General features: G+C 42.0%; 2 protein-coding genes across 2 annotated transcripts in view; one reads left to right on the forward strand and one right to left on the reverse strand.

Moving 5' to 3' along the window:
* LOC128755270 (pyruvate carboxylase, mitochondrial-like) overlaps positions 1-17,706 on the reverse strand; it is a 174,878-nt gene that overhangs the window by 38,284 nt on the left and 118,888 nt on the right. The window lies entirely within an intron of this gene.
* LOC128755271 (leucine-rich repeat and fibronectin type-III domain-containing protein 4) overlaps positions 3,174-17,706 on the forward strand; it is a 30,625-nt gene continuing 16,092 nt past the window's right edge. The window contains exons 1-2 of the mRNA XM_053858485.1: positions 3,174-3,646; positions 4,650-5,135. The gene's annotated coding sequence lies outside the window, so the exon portion shown is untranslated. The remainder of the gene's footprint in view (positions 3,647-4,649; positions 5,136-17,706) is intronic.

A 17,706-nucleotide genomic window follows, 5' to 3' on the forward strand; every position in this document is an offset into this window, starting at 1 on the left:
GTTAAAGGTTCTGCTTCAGTAATGGGACTCACACACACACAGACACTTGGCTGTGGTTCTCTTGTATTAAACAGATATTTCCAGCAGCTATCATCGCAGCAGGGAAATCTAGTCCTGGCTGCTGTTTGAAGTCAGCTACACTCCATTGGTATCTGCTCGCCATCAATCAGTCCACTCGTCACATCTCGTCTTGTGTAAGCGCTCTATTCCTTACTTATCTGACGCCTCCAGAGATGCCGTGCCTCCTCGGCCCTCCGCATCTCCTTCTTGCTCTTAATCATCATCCTTCACTGCCGCTCTCATCCCAGGATGACCCACAGAGATTCCTGGTGCTCCAGGCTTTTTCTTCTTCTTGTCATACCACACAACTTTTATCTCATACTGCCGGCCTTCAACATCTCGATCAGAGTTAGCATCTGAAAGTTTAATATGCTCAAATCCAGGGAGAAAAAGACCCAGGTATAACGGTCAAGTTCAAGTCGGGATTTCTGAGCATATTCTCTGCAAGGTGATACATTTCTGAGGGAGACAGCTGATAGACGAGGCATATAGAGGATCCAAAGGCAGGAGAGTGGGTGGTTAAGAATGGTTGAAAACCCTGATGTAGTTTTTTTGTTGCTGAAAATACCAAAGGTAAGAGAAAGAAAGCATGGATCACAATCCCCCGCTATTAAGGTTGGAGGCACACTAACACTAGGGCAGCCTGATCTTTCTGAAGACAGTGAAATTACTTTCTATGGGGAAGTAAAACAAAACTTCCAGGCAGACCATCTGCACCTGACCAAAAAGAGCTATTTGGTGAGCCTCGCACCAGCTGGAGAACATTCAGAGAGAGAAAAGTTATCGCTTGTCTGCTGAAATATTTCAACATTTGTCTTTGTCTCTGAGCAAGCTGAAGACTAAAGTTTAATGTTGAGGTTTAACACCTTTTGGATGTCTGTTTTCATACCAGCAAGTCACAAATATCTGGCCATGATTTTCACGACAAGTCCCTGTGTAATCATGATAAAGGGGTGGTTAAAGCAAAACAAAAAAAAACTCCAATTGATTAAGTTTGCTTTTAATATATAATTAATTCATCTTGGCTGAATAGACTTTAATATTTGACATCAGAATAACAAGATTTAAGTTGAACCTGAACATGAAATCAAGGAGGAAGTGCTCGAGCGATTTCTTAAAATAAAACTTCCCATTAGGCAAATCTCCTCTAGTCTCCATCAAAAATGTTTACACGCGATTATTCTGCATGATTTGGATCATTTATCTGGAATTAATCAATACAAAATTAATCGCTTACAATCGTGGCCCTAATTTCAACACCTTGTTATCATGTCATCATGTATTTCTTTGGCTCTGAAAAGAATATTCTTGGATGTGAATGTGCCTCCTCAGGTGGGCACCGTTTGACTGTTGTCACTTTCAGGCCCATAGGTACGAATGGACGTGTGACTGGTTGTCTGTCTCAGTGTTGGGGATATCAGCCGAATGAAACTGGGAATGGCTCCAGTTCTTTGGCAGGCACACCGAAGCAGCTGACAGCTGAATGGAAGAAGAAAATTCAACGGCCAACTTTTACCTCAGCGTTGAAAATAAAGACAACATTTCTGGAGGTGGATATCTACAAAATATGGTGATGTGAAAGAATCACAAGGTTAAGGGTTGAAGGACAAGCGGACAATGATTTTGGCTTTGCGGAACAAATGAGGAAAAAGATCATAAAACATCACAATTGGGGACATGGGGAAATTTGTTCTAACATTGATCACTGATAAGAAAAAACAGATAGATCAAATGCTTAAAATCAGAAATTCGGTTGTAGGTATTTATACCATGGTGTGTGGAGCTCATCACACACGTCACTCCCACGTTACACCATTTCCAACCAACCTTGAAAGTTTCATTGAAATGTGCTCATTTGTTTTTCAGTAAATCAGTGTATGAACAAACCTAAGTTGTGTAGTAAGAAAAGAACACCCCAAAAAAATGTACGCAACGACCAAAAAAATAAATAAATGAAATGAATAAATAAATTTTTTTGCAACTGTGCGCGTACAGGTAATATGTAAGAGTCTCAGTACCGAGTAATTGAGGATATACAGGGCTCATCAATGGCTGTTTTTCATGCTACTCTTCTTCAGGCTGCCTGCTGCATCCCTGGTTTACAGTAATTGAATCCATTCTGGTTGGTACCCCAACTGTCATTCAATATGACGCTCATGGCAGCTAAATGTGCAGGAGAAAGTGACTGTCACTTTGCTGTTTCCCTGCGAGCTCATCTTCTGCAGAATTCACTTCCATGAGAAATTGTCACATCTGAAATAAAACTCACCAGGAAAAAAAGGTATCAACAAAATTGGAGAAACAAGAAATCTGTAACATTTTCGAGCAGGGAAACCATTTCTTTCCTTTTCAGTTGAACAATAACTATTTTACTTTTTTAAAAAGCTCTTTTTTTTCCCCATTTGTTTATCTCAACATACATCAATCAATAGTTTTGCACAAACCAACATTTTCCTCACGTCTCTCCTGAAGATCCAAGGACAGAAGTGCTTGTATAGAAGCGTGACACAATGACAAAGGCATAAATAACAAAAGACCAGTGAAATAAACATCAACAACACTGGTGTATTTCCTGCAGCTGATCTTTGCAGAGCAGAAACATAGAATTGGAGCCTCTGCTCTGTGAGATGAAAAGAGAAGAACACTCGAGAAGACAGACACAGGGTCAATGAGAAATTTCCTGACTCCTTGGAAAGAAGAGCGACAATAATTTTCAGGACAAACATAAATTTCAGTAGTGGGGAAGGAGGCAAGACATCTGGCGAGAGTGCCTAATGTCCACACTGCTTTTGGCTGGCCTTCTTAAACACATCATGAAGATGTGATGAGGTTCAGCAGGTTTTCAAATTTGATCTTATTTACGACTGTGCTTTAAAGTGCAGTTTTATGTCCCCACCCCTCGGAAAACAACTGTGCCAATTACAATTCCAACTTTCTGGCCGCCATTCACAAATAATTACTGTAGCTGTGACATACGAGGAGCTCCATCGTAGGAGATAAAAAATATGGAGCAGAAAATAGAGGTAATTAATTTTACTATCTTTTGATCTGCCCTCAGCACCCCTGCTCACTTCCTCCTCACCAGCCCTCCATCTCTCCCTCTCCTGCACTCTCCCTCTCTCTTCCACTCAGTTGGAGACTTGACGCCACCACAGCAAGATCACAGTCCTCCTTCCGAGCATCCTGCTCAGGAATTACACAGCGGATAAAGCAACAACAATAACAGGCAACAGCAACAAGGAGGAGGAAGACAGAGACAGGACAATCAATACAATGCGCTGCAGGAGAACGAGGGAGCGAGAAAGTCACTAAAGCGGACGTCTTTCTACAGCGGCCAGCTCTTCCCCTCTCTGTTATCTGCCTCTCCTGCTTCTTTTGCTGTGTCCCATCTTTCATTCAGTACCTGTTAAGTGGGATTAACATGACTTAAAATTCAATCAGCCTGTCGGGAGAACGGGAGCTGAGACGGAGCGGGCTGCAGCTGTTGAGAGGAGAGACGGAGAGAGGGAAGCGAGAGAGACGGGTGTTTTTCCACGGAGCAGATAGAGGGACGTGACTGTTGAAGAGGAATGATCCGAGAAACACGGTTAGTACTTCTACTGTCTTTTAATCGTGACGGATGAGGATGATGAGTTTATATATTTATTTATTTTTTCAAAAGCTTTCTGCATGAAAAGAAAGAGACAGATGATGTGTCCAAACAAGAGCTTTGTTTTAAAACACACACTGGTATAGTCTAGAGTTGTATTGGTTGTGGGTACAGCGCAGGCATGTATTTGTGTGTCAGACATTATGCAGTTGATCAATGGCACAGTTGTTCATTAGCCTGCAAGAATGTGTGTGTGCGCGTGAGTGTGTGTGTCGGTGTCTGTGAATAGAGATGCAGAGGCTTCTTGCAGAGAAGCTCTGCATGACTACTTAGTGCAAGAGCGTGTTAGTGAGTGTGCGTGCGTGCGTGTGTGTGTGTGTGTGTGTGTATGAGGCATGCCCACCGTTGTGGGGTTCTGGCCAGAGTATCAAGACAGAATCAGGGCTCACTGAGTGGATGGAACCATTATTCACGGAGTGCAGATCCTTCAGGTAATATTCAACAAGCAAGCATGTTCTGCAACCTATAACAATAAAATATAAACAAAATGATATTATACACTGATTATATTATCAAGGGAACACTGGCAGATCCATCAGTCCATCTATCTTCCACAAGTCCAAGAAGTCTCTTGAGCTTCAGTTGCCAGCTAGCATACAAAAGGGTGGTGGTAGGTGTGCGAGTAAAAACATATCCCCTCCCCAAAAGTACATGGGCAGCAAACCTTCAGTCTATTCATCTTCAATACAGTACCAATGATAGATCTAACATATGCACTGCAGATTTTTTTCCCAAGCAGATATATTGCACGCTCTATTTTTGGTTGGTCAGGTCAGGCCCTTGGTCTCCTCCCACCTCTGACAAGATGCATGAGCGACCTGAGGTGTTTCATAATTTTGTACCTTTCTTAATCTGTGGAAGATAATTTATCACATATCTTTCAAACCTCAGAAGAATGACATGTCCATGAATGGTGTGACTGTAATTCATTTCATTTTAGGTTTGATGTGTGCTTCGCTACCTGCATGGAGAACGAGCTCCTCCGAAGGATGGAAAAATGAAAGCGGACCAGTGTGTGAGAGCGAAAAGAAGCGGCGAGAGCCAGATGAATAAGTAAGGTGGAGGAGGTGATCGACCCCCAGGAGTTTGCCACAGGTTCAGTGCCAGCAGGAGGACGTCGGATCAAAACATAACTAATGGGATTTGAAATCATTCTTGGATCCAGATTGGGAATACCGTGTCGGAGTCCAGCCAGTGATTCAGGATTTTCTTCGCCTAAGAGGATATAACTGGAATTTATGACACTCTGACAGTGACCTACATTTGCCATCATCTGATGTGTGTGTGTGCTTAAGAGTGAGGTGTGCGGTCAGTGGGTAGCACCACCACCCTGGTCCCACCGTGAATTCAGGAAGGCTGCCTCTGGGACTCACACCAACCTGGATAACATGTGGAGCTGATTTGCATGATAGAGCAGACTAATAAGGTAATTCGATACCTGACACACGCACGCACGCACGCACAAACATACTTAATGGAGCAGAGGGTTCACGGACGCACGCACCCACGCTCCTGCCGAATCAATGGGCATATAGTCAGCGTGGTGCACACATCTGTTTATGGATATTTAAATCATATCTATATAACACACAGGTGCATCATTCAGTCAAGACGACAGTCGGGTCAAAGATGACACCAATGAATGGACCAAACACAAAACATTATTTATTTATGTGTGTCCTTTTAAAATAAACTTCTTTCAATATATATACCCAGAAGGATCTTGAAACTGTGTCTGTGAGCTAGTCTGTGTGTGTCTCCGGAGGTCAATCGCAACTTTATCACCAATCTCGCCTCTTGTGCTAATGAGTGGAGATGTGTGTGTGTGTGTGTGTGTGTGTGTGTGTGCTGTGCAAGCAGGAGGAGTGAAACCGACAGTGTGTTGATGGTTTTTGTGTGTTTTTTTTTTTTAATGTACCTGAACACACAAGAGCACATTTAGCATGGTGACATCGGAGACCAGTCAGGCTGACTGGATATTTGGAGGATAAGACGTAGCGTGAGGTGCGAGGAGAGAGGGCAGAGACTTAAAAGAGAGGGGGGGAGGAGATGCCATGACAGAGGCTAATGAGGGCTAATAGGTCAGATGAAAGCGAGCAGAGACTGACTCCATCAGGATATTAAAGAGACTGAGGACACAGAGAGCAGAAGAAGAAGATGATTTCAAAGACAAAAATGTGGATCATTCAAAATGGAGGCTGGTAAATGTGAAATAACAAACATAAATAGTTGGAGATCAGTGACACAAATCGCTCAGAGCAAAAGCTACAACAGAACAATGAAGTATATCCTGGTGTGACGGACTGGATTTCTTAGGATTGAAACTCCACACTAAACTTAACACAACGGAATTCTCGACTGCCTAAAAGAAGTCATTGTAAAGCAAAGACTACAAATACACTTAGCGTAAACTGAGAAATGCTTTTGTTTGTAGGGCCCATTGACAAAAGTGAGAGTCAACTGGTTGTATTTGACAATCTACCGTAAGTTGAAGTATAAATCAGTGTAAATCTCTTCACTGATGAAATGCAATTAGAGATAATGTTGCCTTGTTCATAATTTGCGCTCAATTCATGGAAATATTTAGTAAGACTCTTGTCAACTATTCTTTTTTAATCAGACTATATAGAAATAAAAATGATTTACAATTATACAGAAGCATTTCAGCAAGACTCATATCTTCAAATCATCGAAAGGATCACTGCTAACAAGTTCACATTTAATAATAGAGTAACTGAATACAAGTTGACGGAAAAAACTATTGTCATATGCAGCTAACTATTATTCTTATACGAGTCATCAGAAAAGTCTGTACGGTACCATTTAAAAATGTATTGCAAAACCAAATGAAAAGATAAGTAACCGTGAAGGAGTGAGATATTAAACTCAAAATAGTTGTTCATGCACCACACCAATGAATATGAATGGTGCACGTTTTTAAAAACAATCCACCCACACTGGAATGCGTTCAAGTATTAAACATGAAAGTGACAAGAACAATTTTATCACGTTCATTTTCTGTGATGCCTTTCTTTATCTTATATGATGAACAACTTTGATATCCCGCAGACTATGATAAAAAACTACCTGACAGTGTTTGATAACTGCTGAAAGACACAGATGAACAACACTGGGCTGCAACATTGTGGAAATGATTATAACCGGATTCTAATATCAGGATTCTGCAGACCTATAATGCGAGACACTAATTTGACTTCATTGGATTAGAAATTGACTCATCGGGCTGAGGATGCAATAATTCAACCCTAGCGTGTAAACATTAACTGATCAATTCAACAGCAACACCTTCATTACAGCGATTCTAATAGTATAACAACTGCAGAATGACTTACAAATGTCGCCTCATCGTTGGTGAAAGGGTTGTGTTCTACGGGGCAGTTAACTCAACAACACCCAACGTAAAATCCATGACTATTATTACTGCAACAAATGAACCATAAGTGGAGGTGACACAAACTGCGGCCACTGTCCGAATTGATTCCAGGAGCCGCAGCACCCAACATGGATCCATGGCCTTGCATAATGCAGGTCGAATACGTTGAACACACTTTAAAGCCCATTTTCTGCTCTGCTAATCATTTACAGCAGCTGTGATGTTAACAGATTGAATAAAAAGGTCTTCTGATATTAATTAACTTGACCATAATTGAATTTTCTTTCCAGCACAGTTTGTGAAATGCGTTGCGCTCATGCACTTAAAGAGAAAATCACGTAAGGATTCCCGCAACAAAGCAAAAATTACCATACAAAATTGATTTAAATTTGAACCAACACAATGGGGGACAAAATGGCGATAAAATGCTCTGTGAGAACCATCAGTAAGACGAGACGAGCGTAATGGAAGCAAGATAAATTAGCAATGATTCAAAGTTGTATATTAAATATATAAAAAATTACAGACAATCGCTGTAGGAAGATTGCACGACACAACACTAGATCAAACAAAAAGATTTCCTCACAACAAGCTTATTATCTTTGCTAATGAAACTCCGAACTAAAGATAAATTGGGACAAAGAAGCAGCAGGAAGGAAAGAGCAGGTCAAAAATAGTGTGGGTGCCGGTGGGGGGTTCGAACTGCAGCGGAGAGATAAAACGTAATCGCACAAGCAGCAGAACGCTAAATCATGGAAAAACAAGAAAAGGCGTGTCAAGAAGACAAGTGGAGGATCAGAGACGAAAACAAGCCAGACACGGTCCATGTGAAGGAGGTGGCACTTGATGGATGGATGGACAGATGGAGGGAGATGTGAGGAGGTGACGGACAAAGGCTGGGGGCGATAGTGTGATGAACAGGAGTAATTACTTTATGAACTTGTGATAGTGGGACACAGAGTAATGAAGAGTGAAGAGGCAAGCGATGGTACTCGAGAGGTGGGTGATAAGAGGGGCGGAGGCAGACGAGTAGGAAGAGAAATGAGTGAAAACATTTGTCAATGAATGTTTCAGTGACGACAAAATCTGTTTCAGACGAGACGGTGGAAGGAGTGACAGGCCGCAAAGATGGAGGAATGAGTAATTAAAGTGTTGACAGTCTGTTTAGGCGCAGCGGGCATCCGATGAGCGGAGCAAACTGTAACCACAGCAACCGCTTGAGGGGCATGGAAAGAGAAATGAATGGCACAGGGGGCAAGTTGAAGGAGCGAATGGTGGCGTGTTGCGACAAAGAATCGTACTTCATTTGCATTACAGCTGAAGCGACCCACAGCATTTCAAGTTAATAATTAGAGAGGATCTTCGATTTTATTAAGCGAATGTCACGAATAAAAAAGGCAGAAATTATGGAACAATCCAAAATAAATCGCATAAGAGTTTTTTTTTCTTTTTAAATATATTTGTTGGAGCAACAAATGCAGACACCAGATGTCCTCAAGAGTGAGAACTCAACGAGTTGAGTTTGTAACGTCATTTTGTGAAAATGAAAACCACATTTGTCCAGTCATCAGAGTGTGCCGCCCGGAGCCAACAGCTTAGTTAGAGACTTTTTCAGAAGGTTGTGGGAGCTCCAGGGAACCAGAGCTGAGGAACTCGGAGAGGAAAACGCGAGCTGGCTGTGGCTGACAGCAGCAGTAGCAGGGAAGATTGCTAAGTAAGACCCTTCAAGATGCAGAAACCTTGAGGGAGGCGTGATCTCCCCGCAGGCCAGTTGCAGTGTGGCTGCATTTCACGCTCATTAGCGGCTCTAATAACAAAATCTGTTCAGATTGTTTTACATTCTCAGAGAGCAGCGATCAAAATCACCTCAGAGCAACATACTCAGGAAAAGGAAGTAAGAATTATTACAATCCCCATGACACTTGAAGCTGAAGGGTCCTTGACCGCTGTGTGAGTGCGAGAGTGTGTGTGTGGTGCATCCGTCACGGTGATACAGCGGCCTGTCTGCAGTGTCATTGACCTACTGCACGTGAAGATTCCTTAATTGTTCCCTTTCTCAGGAATCACTCGGGGAAGGTCGCTGAGTCACGCACGCCGCACACAGACATACACACACAAACACCGTCCTGTTGCGAGGACCACAATAATTGGCGCTGCTGGAGCAGTGTGAGACGTTGGTGGCAGAATTGATGTGTTTGTAGTGCAGTCGCAGATTTTGTTGATTAGCAGACATGAAAACATGCACAGATGATAGAAGTATCACAGAATGGCTCCCACTGTCACAGCACCTCTACACATTTTCTGGGGCCATAATGGACATGGCAGCAAGTGTGGAGACTAAATGTCCTTGAGATGGAATCAGCTGTGGACCTCTTTGTTAAATATTGGACATGGTGTCCCGTAGTCGGTCTTTACACTGCACGAACTGGATGGAAATAGAGCGCTACACACCTCAGCTGACACTGCAGTAGTCGTCTCCCCTGTCCAGACTCGCTGTGATATTTGTTCCCTTGTAAAAGGAGGAAGTAGGAAGCAAATAGGCAACTCTCCCGCATATGAACTAGTGAAAAACAGATTGTGATTCACTCCTTGTGGCAGCACAAATCAGTTGTGTCATTTTGAAGTTTCATAAAGGTGGTGTAAGTGCAGAGCATGGCTTCGTACCGCCTTTCAACATTTCCCTAATTACTGGAGGTTGTCACACGCTCGCCAGTAAACCGGCAAATTCAGACAGGAATCTTTCCTGGCTCATAGAAAAAGGACACTGCCTTGGTTTCCAAAAGTCACAAATCCCTTGCCTTTGAAATAACGCTCACATTTACATCCAGCTGAGCCACTAGTTTAGCTCGTTCAAATCTCCCGACATTCTCAACATATTGTGTCCTGTGGTGTAGTGTGCTTTTCACAAAGGTTTCGTCGGGATAAAAGCATCAGCTGCCTGAGAGATGTGATTATTGCAGCCAAAAACGATGACGGCTTGTCAACGGCTTTATGTCTATACGCCTTTTTATAGATGACAAAACAAACTTGGCAATATAGTGAGATGTTGGCATATGCTACCGACTTAAACTTAAATCTTCACAGTTCACGGTTTATTTATTCGGCTCATCAACAAATGGATGAGATATAAGCATTCTTTGTTTTTTTGGTTGTTGTGTCAGGAAGAGCGGAGCAACCATCTTCTACTGATGAATGATTCCCCCTTCAGTGGCAGGCGCAGTGGTTTCAGAGACATGCTGCGCTGCCAGAGATGTTCAGAAGCACAATCTCTCAGAGACTCCATCATGTGGGCTCCTCCGCAAATATATATCGCACAACGACTTCAGAAACAGATAACACAGATGTCTGAGTGCAGTCAAGACACTGAGACACTTTTCAAGGGGAATAAATATTGCTTCAAAGAGGCAGTGACCCAGTGTCTCAAGCTGTACCTCAATAAGGCCTCACATTGAGATTTTTAAACATCATAAATCATTCAGTCCTGGAAAAGAACTTATGCTAATATTGTTGCAGCAGCTATTCAGACGTGTATATCCACATGACGCCACCAGCAGGGACTTTATAATGTTGGTCAATTCAAAAGAATTCATTTACAGCATAAGCAGCATTATCCACGGGAACCAATTATCCGTCTCAACCTGACCAGCGCTCACGTCCCAAACGTGACATTTCAATTGAATTACTTCCTTAACCGGATTAAGTACAATATGTGAAAATGTAAATACTCCTACACCAAAAGAAATGATGTGAAGAGAAGAGAAATGATGTAGAGACCTGAAAAAAGTCATTCTGCATCAAAGTCACAAGCAGATATTGGCACCAATGTGTTCAACCTGACAGTGAATGGACTGCATTTTCATGATTACCAAACGAAAGGGTCAAAACAAACTTCATTTCTCAAGTCAAATCAGAAAAAAAGTGATGTCAAAATGATGCATGCGCAATTATAACATTTAAAACATATTACATTTAAAATTGCCCAATCATTTAGTTATACTTCAGACTATAAGTCCCAGATGAACACGTGACTGCTTAAAGACCGACTCACTTTAACACACAACTATATGTGACAGCAGGACAGAACCCACTCGTTCCAGCTGAAGCGTGTCAGTGCCAATCTCTGCTTTTACACAACGCCGTTAAACACTATGTTAAATATTACTGCCTGGATGTAGAAGCCAAGAGGAACCCTGAATGCAGCTAGAAATACCATAGAGGGGATATAAACACTTGTATTACATATGCTGCAAATGTGACCGAACCCACTGCTCTAGTTTTAATTCACAGAGTCCGTGTAACGATCACAGTGCTCTCTAGTGAACTGCTGCAGCCAATGTAGTGCCCGAGAAAACCACTGTAACGGCCGATTCAATTTAGCTTCCGAATTTAATCCCAGCCAGTGCAGTCATGCAGGGTCTCTGGAGGGTAAAACAAATTACCCCAAAATCACCTGCTGCAGCTGGACACAACAATACTGGAGTCCAGAAGAGGCATGAGTGCAGAAATAAAATAGCGACAGAATGCTCAAAACATGCACATAGACCGCTAGCTGTTGACTCGGAAAACAGCTCATGTGTTCACCTTGAGAAGCCAGGTTGCAAACTCAAAATCTTCATCAAATGTAAAGTTTTAATTTTGATCTTTAAGGGGCTAATGTTATTTGACCCTGGAACAATAAACAAAGGACTAAGGTTCCATGACTCCATCTCCTAACATACGTTGAGGGACCAGTATCTTCTGCTTGTCTAACACTTAGCTGTTGGATAAATTCTCGTCCACTATTTCACAAGTCTTCACGGTTCACCAATTCACAGCCAGCAGTGGAGCCAAGCTGCTGGTTTAATATGCCGCTGCTTATTTTAGAATGTCTTATGCGAGGAGGAGGAGAAGAAGGAGTTGTGCTCTCTGGAAGACTTCACAATCTTTTTAAAAAGCTCATTTTCAACAAAGCTTCATTAAAGTCTACTTATCTCAGTGCAGAAGACCCACGTGATGCTACGGAAACTTCAAATATTTCTCAAATGTTATGATGAGGTTTTTGAGAAAGAAAGTCTTCCCGTCTGAAGTGAAGCCATTTCACAAGATTAGAGATGCTTTTACCCATTTCTTGAGATAAGGGACTGTGGCCAAAGACTCTCGACAGTGAATTTCACACAAACTTGCAAGCATCCTGAGAAGGCACCAATGTTCTCCAAATCTTTAAACATCACAGTGGAGATTTGAGAAGGGCATAAATATTCTGAAGAAGAGAAATGATTATAAAGAACATATTTCCTCAAAACTTTTGTAAGAGAAAACACTTGAAGGTTTAGAAGTTGATTTTGATCCTCGCAGTCAGACTTTGAACCTTTGATCAAAGCTGCAGTCAGATGGCATTTTGGACATCAATCTGTCCTGTCCACTGAATCTCTCCAGACTGATCAGTGCTAAAAACCCTGACCTCACACATGGACAGTGACTTCCCAAGCAGCCTGCCAGTCTGGCCATCACCACTGATCCTCTGTGCTGCTCTGTTTCATCAGCAAACTAATTCACTGCGCAGCTAACCCAACAAAGATGTATTAAGTTATTAACAACTTGGAGACCTCGGAGGTCCCTCAATGGTGGAGATGGATGCTACATTCAGCTCAGTTTTCGACTATGTTATTGTGTCTAATTTTTAAAGACACTTTTACCTCACTAAAAATGTTTCTCCTGGATTACTACAGGCTAAGCAAAGAGACCCCAGATCATCTGGGGTACTATGGAGGACATGCCGAGTCTCCAGCATGCTGACTCTGCTTCAGGCCCATCCCCCAGCTGAAAATCCCCCATCACATCTCACTGGGGAAGCATCCACTGGGAATCCAGACTAGATACCTGAGCCACTTCAAATGGCATCTCTTAAGATAGAAGAGTGGATCAGTCCCTCACAGATGACAGAGTTTTTCACCTTATTTCTGCAAGCGAGGCCAGACACCATGCGGAGAATGGAAAACCACACTATCCCTCTTGCACACCGACCACAGCTTTTCAGACCTATTTTTATGTTCAATAGGAAACTTTTGAAAGGGTGACGCGCCTGCCTTCTTGTTCTGTTTCTATCCCTCCAGACTCAATCATGATGTCCAACACATTCTAAACACTCCATCACACAAATCTTCTCCTCCACCCCATTCCTCTGCATACGACAGTGATGGATGCCGGCCTTCCCCGCTTGTATCGCCTCTACACACTCCCGCGCTCGTCTTTTTAACAACCTACGGTGATACACACAGACCATTCATCGCTCTTCATCCTCCTCAAACACCTTCCTTTAGTCTTCCTCCGTCATCTTTTTAACATCGCATATTGTTCTCATGCTCAGTTTTCTATACATCCTGATAGAGTAAGGGAGCTGACAGGGTGATGACAGAGGAGAGAGGTAGAATCAAAAGAGTGAGTGGGTTTGCAGCACACACGACTGCTGCAGAGAGGGGGCACGTGGGCGAAGAGAAAGAGAGAGAGTGTGTGTATTGATGTGTGTGTGTGCGCTTCACTATAATTATGATTGTGTGGGAAGACTGTTTTGTGCATCTGCTTGTGTCCTATGAAAGAGATCAACTCACATGTGAAAGTGCAGAGTGCAAACCAGCAGTGCTTATTACTGTTGTTTTTTTTTTTTTTTGGTCGCGTGTGCATTTTTTTCTATAGCCCAATGACCCCGGTTTTCTTTAACAAGGTCAACAAGCTCAAGTGGCAGGCCAAAACAGAAAAGCAAGGTCTGCATTTAACCGCTAAATACTGAAACCGCAAGTGAATTGAGGAAGTAGTTTCTGAGGACCTCATGCTGAATTCTACTGTTCTGTAGAAATGATGACTGTAATAAAATCTATACACTGTTTGGGATTAATCTTCGTTTGAAGGAGAATTGTTTGTTGAAAGCATTGTCGTTGCAAATAAAGTCTTATAGTGGTTGAATCGCAAGTGAGAATTCAGGCCATTTAGTACTGTACCAGCACCTTGTTGGTTTGTAATGAGTGAGTGAGATTTGTCATAATTCTTGTGTTCCTGAACTCTGAGACTGATCAGTCACACCATTGAAAGATACTTCAGTCAAACAGCTTATACTGATCATAACAATAAATTACACCGCCCAGGTTGAATTATGACATTCTGTCACGTTTCCACCGTGCTAGACGTCACGCATTGTGTGTCATGTCTGCTTGTTGATGAGCTCTCATCCAGATAACGGAAATTTATGAGTGTGAAATCACATTTATGCTGAGTTAAGTAGCTTTAACTCAAATCCATCCCTACTCTATCCTTGACACCGAATCATTGCAGAGTCAACGTAAGTCGATTAGAGGCTAACACATTCAGCAGCGGCAGAACTCGTGCACGCACACACACCCATGTGCGCACAAACGAATACACACAGTTTATTAGGATTATTAATTGCGGCTGACATTTTGGAGAATTTGACATTTGTAATAGCCAGTTGAGGATTAAAGCCCAAGCAGGAAGTGAAGATTTTTTTTTTTTAGAGAACTCAACACTTGAAGTGTTGCCAAAATCCTGTCTATAGAAGTTGAAAATCTGCGAATGGGATTGAGTAGGTGACATGAGGTTCATTCTCTGACTTGCACAACAGACACTCTCACAGTGGCTCAGGGTTTTCAATGAGTACTGAAGCATGAGGATTCCCAAAATAGGCCAAGAATCACACAAACACGCTTGCTCGGTCTGAAGATGCAACAGAATGCACACTCATGCATTTTTCATTTTACACAAACACATGTCAGACCCTGGCCTGGTTTCATGCCATACCACCACCTCGTACCCCTGTCCCACAACTATTATCGTCTCTTTTCATTGTTTTGATTTTAAAAGGCCCTAAAACCAAAGCGATGTTGTGCATAGAGGGTTCATCATAAATTCAGCAGCTAACTCCTCAGTGCAGAGTTCCTTAAGTGCATGAACTGCAACACATACACTTAAAACCGGAACACACTGAAAGGCAGATACACAAGCAATGCTTCCCCTACAACTATAAAGGGACCAATAGTCTTTTCTTTCCCATCTGTAACCAAACCACACACACCTATAGAGTAGTGTTGTATCAAAACAACATCAAAAATGTTTGTAAATTAAATATAATAGGAAGATGAAAAAAATACTCATAGAAAAGAATGCACATAATGTGACTAATATATTATGTATTATAGTTTGGAACTAAAGCACTAAGAAATAAGGACATTTTTGGAAATTGTTTCTGCATTTTAAAACGTGTAGCTTGGTAGTCGAGGGGCACCAGTATATGCTCCAAAAAAGGCAACCATTTCAATCTAACACACCATCAGAGCCGCTCATTCTTTACTTTGCTGCAGATGAACATACCATTGATGAACAAAAACACAAGAACGTAAACACAAACCAGAGTGACACCCCCTCCTCCTCTGTCTTTCACCAACCAAAATCACAAATCGATGTATGTTCCGCCCTCTTTCCCATGATCCTTTACATTTACTATTGACGTCAATTAGACTGCCGTCGGAGTTTGTCTTGCGGAGATATTTGTGACCAGCTAAATGGCTCTGAGATCCACAAACATCATTTTTTACATGACAATCCAAGTGATGCTTTTTCTAAATGACACTGCACATAACTCTTCAAACACAAAAGCCTGCAGTCGACGCATTTACACAAAAGCTTTTCACGCAGTAAGAGTGTGTGTGTGAGCATCTGCGAGTGTGATCCATCTTGCAAGGTCTGATCGATCAGAGAAAGTGACGAACGGAGTTGATGCTGAAAATCACGACTTCTGTTAGCAGGAGGAAGAGACGATAAAGGGGTAGGGGATGTTTGTGCAGTGCAAACTAAAGCAAGTCGAGGATGAAGAGAGCATACGAAGGAGAAAATAGACAGGATGTGACGAGAGGAGACTGATAACATTGTTGTACTCAGGTTTCCTCAAGGGCACATGAGACAAGAGAAGAAAGAAGGTGAGGGAGTTTACAGAGGAGCCAGAAGCAGAAGGAAGAGGAGATTAAAAAAAGAAAGGAAGAGCAGCGAGCATAAACGATGAAGGATTGATGGCAGAAACACAAAAGACAAACACAAGTAGCTGTGAGGGACGCAGACTATAAAGTTTACACCAAGACAGTGACTGGAGAGTGAATCTCTCACAAAGAAGCTACGGCATATTAATCACAGAAGCCAAGATTTGGTACAAGCTCACTCATTCATTCTCTAACGTGCACATTTGTTCACATAATTTACACTTTTGACTGTTTGCCAAAACCATGCATAGAAAAAGAATTCCAACATAAAACAAGTGCACACACTTTACCTGAAAAAAAGAGATCTATGTTTACCTTTGCTGAGATGATACACACAAGAACCTGCAAAACTGTGCTTGTAGCTTCTTTAATGATTCACATTCACTACTCTACAGTGAAGCGTGCAACCACACAGCAGCTACCCTCAATGCTAATTCTAAATAACCAGATTTTTGCTTGACATGTCTTCTATTAGCTTATCCAGGCCCTTAACCTACATGTGTGGTCAACACAACGATGGCACTTGCTTGGATGTACCACTTCATACAATTATGCATCCTCATAACACCCTAACATATTTGGCAAAGGATGCTACCACACGAGGTACACATTTACACATACATAGCTATAAGCAGCATTGCAAAGATTGCAACAGACGACTATTAACACCTATATTTACTCATAACCAGTATCATATTCATATCAATTATGAATATGTTCGCAAACCAGCCACCACATGGTTAATTCAAAGGTGCTGAATTTCCTCTATTGATGAAGAAAAATAAATCACTTAGTAGATAGAAATGTCCTCGAGCCACAGGCTCATTTCAAGACAAGAGGGCTACTTCCAACTAGTGGCCAGTGTCGAGAACAGATAATAGACAAAGACAAGCACAGCAAGCTATTTTTTCCTGCTTCTTTTTTTCTTTCCATTTTCTAAAAATGCATATGGGGGTGGGTGGAAACAGGGTAAAAACAAAGTTTGGAATAATCGAGTGAAAACTGACATTGGCTTTCCATCACCTGAGTTCCTGGTCCTCCACTGAGAGGAGCAGAATTACATTTGTGCCGGGACTCTCTCATATTCGAGTACTTGTGTCTCCTCAGGAGAAGTGCAGTTCATATATGAGGTGCCCCTGGGACATTCAAATCTTCAATACTCTCTGCTGTTGCAAGCTATTTTTATCAACAAAAAAAGGAAATATAGCATACAGTTGATTCATCTTTCTGGTTTTGATTATTACACCTTCTACCCAGCAGAAAACAAATGGTCTTTTTCAGTGATCACAAACGCTACTGCAATGAATGACAGTGCTGCAGAAGGGAATTGGATGTCCATTTTGCTTGTAATTTTTCTTTCTTGGACATTACCTATGGAGCTAAACCACTGGTGAGCGTAGGGAGTTCAAGTGGATTGTGAGCGGACGGGCTGCTGTTTACGCTCAGCTCTCTCCTAATCATTACCGACCGAAAGTTGAATCCATATTACAGCGCATTGGTCTTTCTGACCATCTATCGGCCTATCAGGCTTTCATTTGCTGATAAAAACTCCACCGAACCCCTTTCCTGACCATTGACAGGCA

Source organism: Synchiropus splendidus, chromosome 3 (genome assembly GCF_027744825.2).
Source record: "Synchiropus splendidus isolate RoL2022-P1 chromosome 3, RoL_Sspl_1.0, whole genome shotgun sequence".
NCBI classification, from domain to species: Eukaryota; Metazoa; Chordata; class Actinopteri; order Syngnathiformes; family Callionymidae; genus Synchiropus; species Synchiropus splendidus.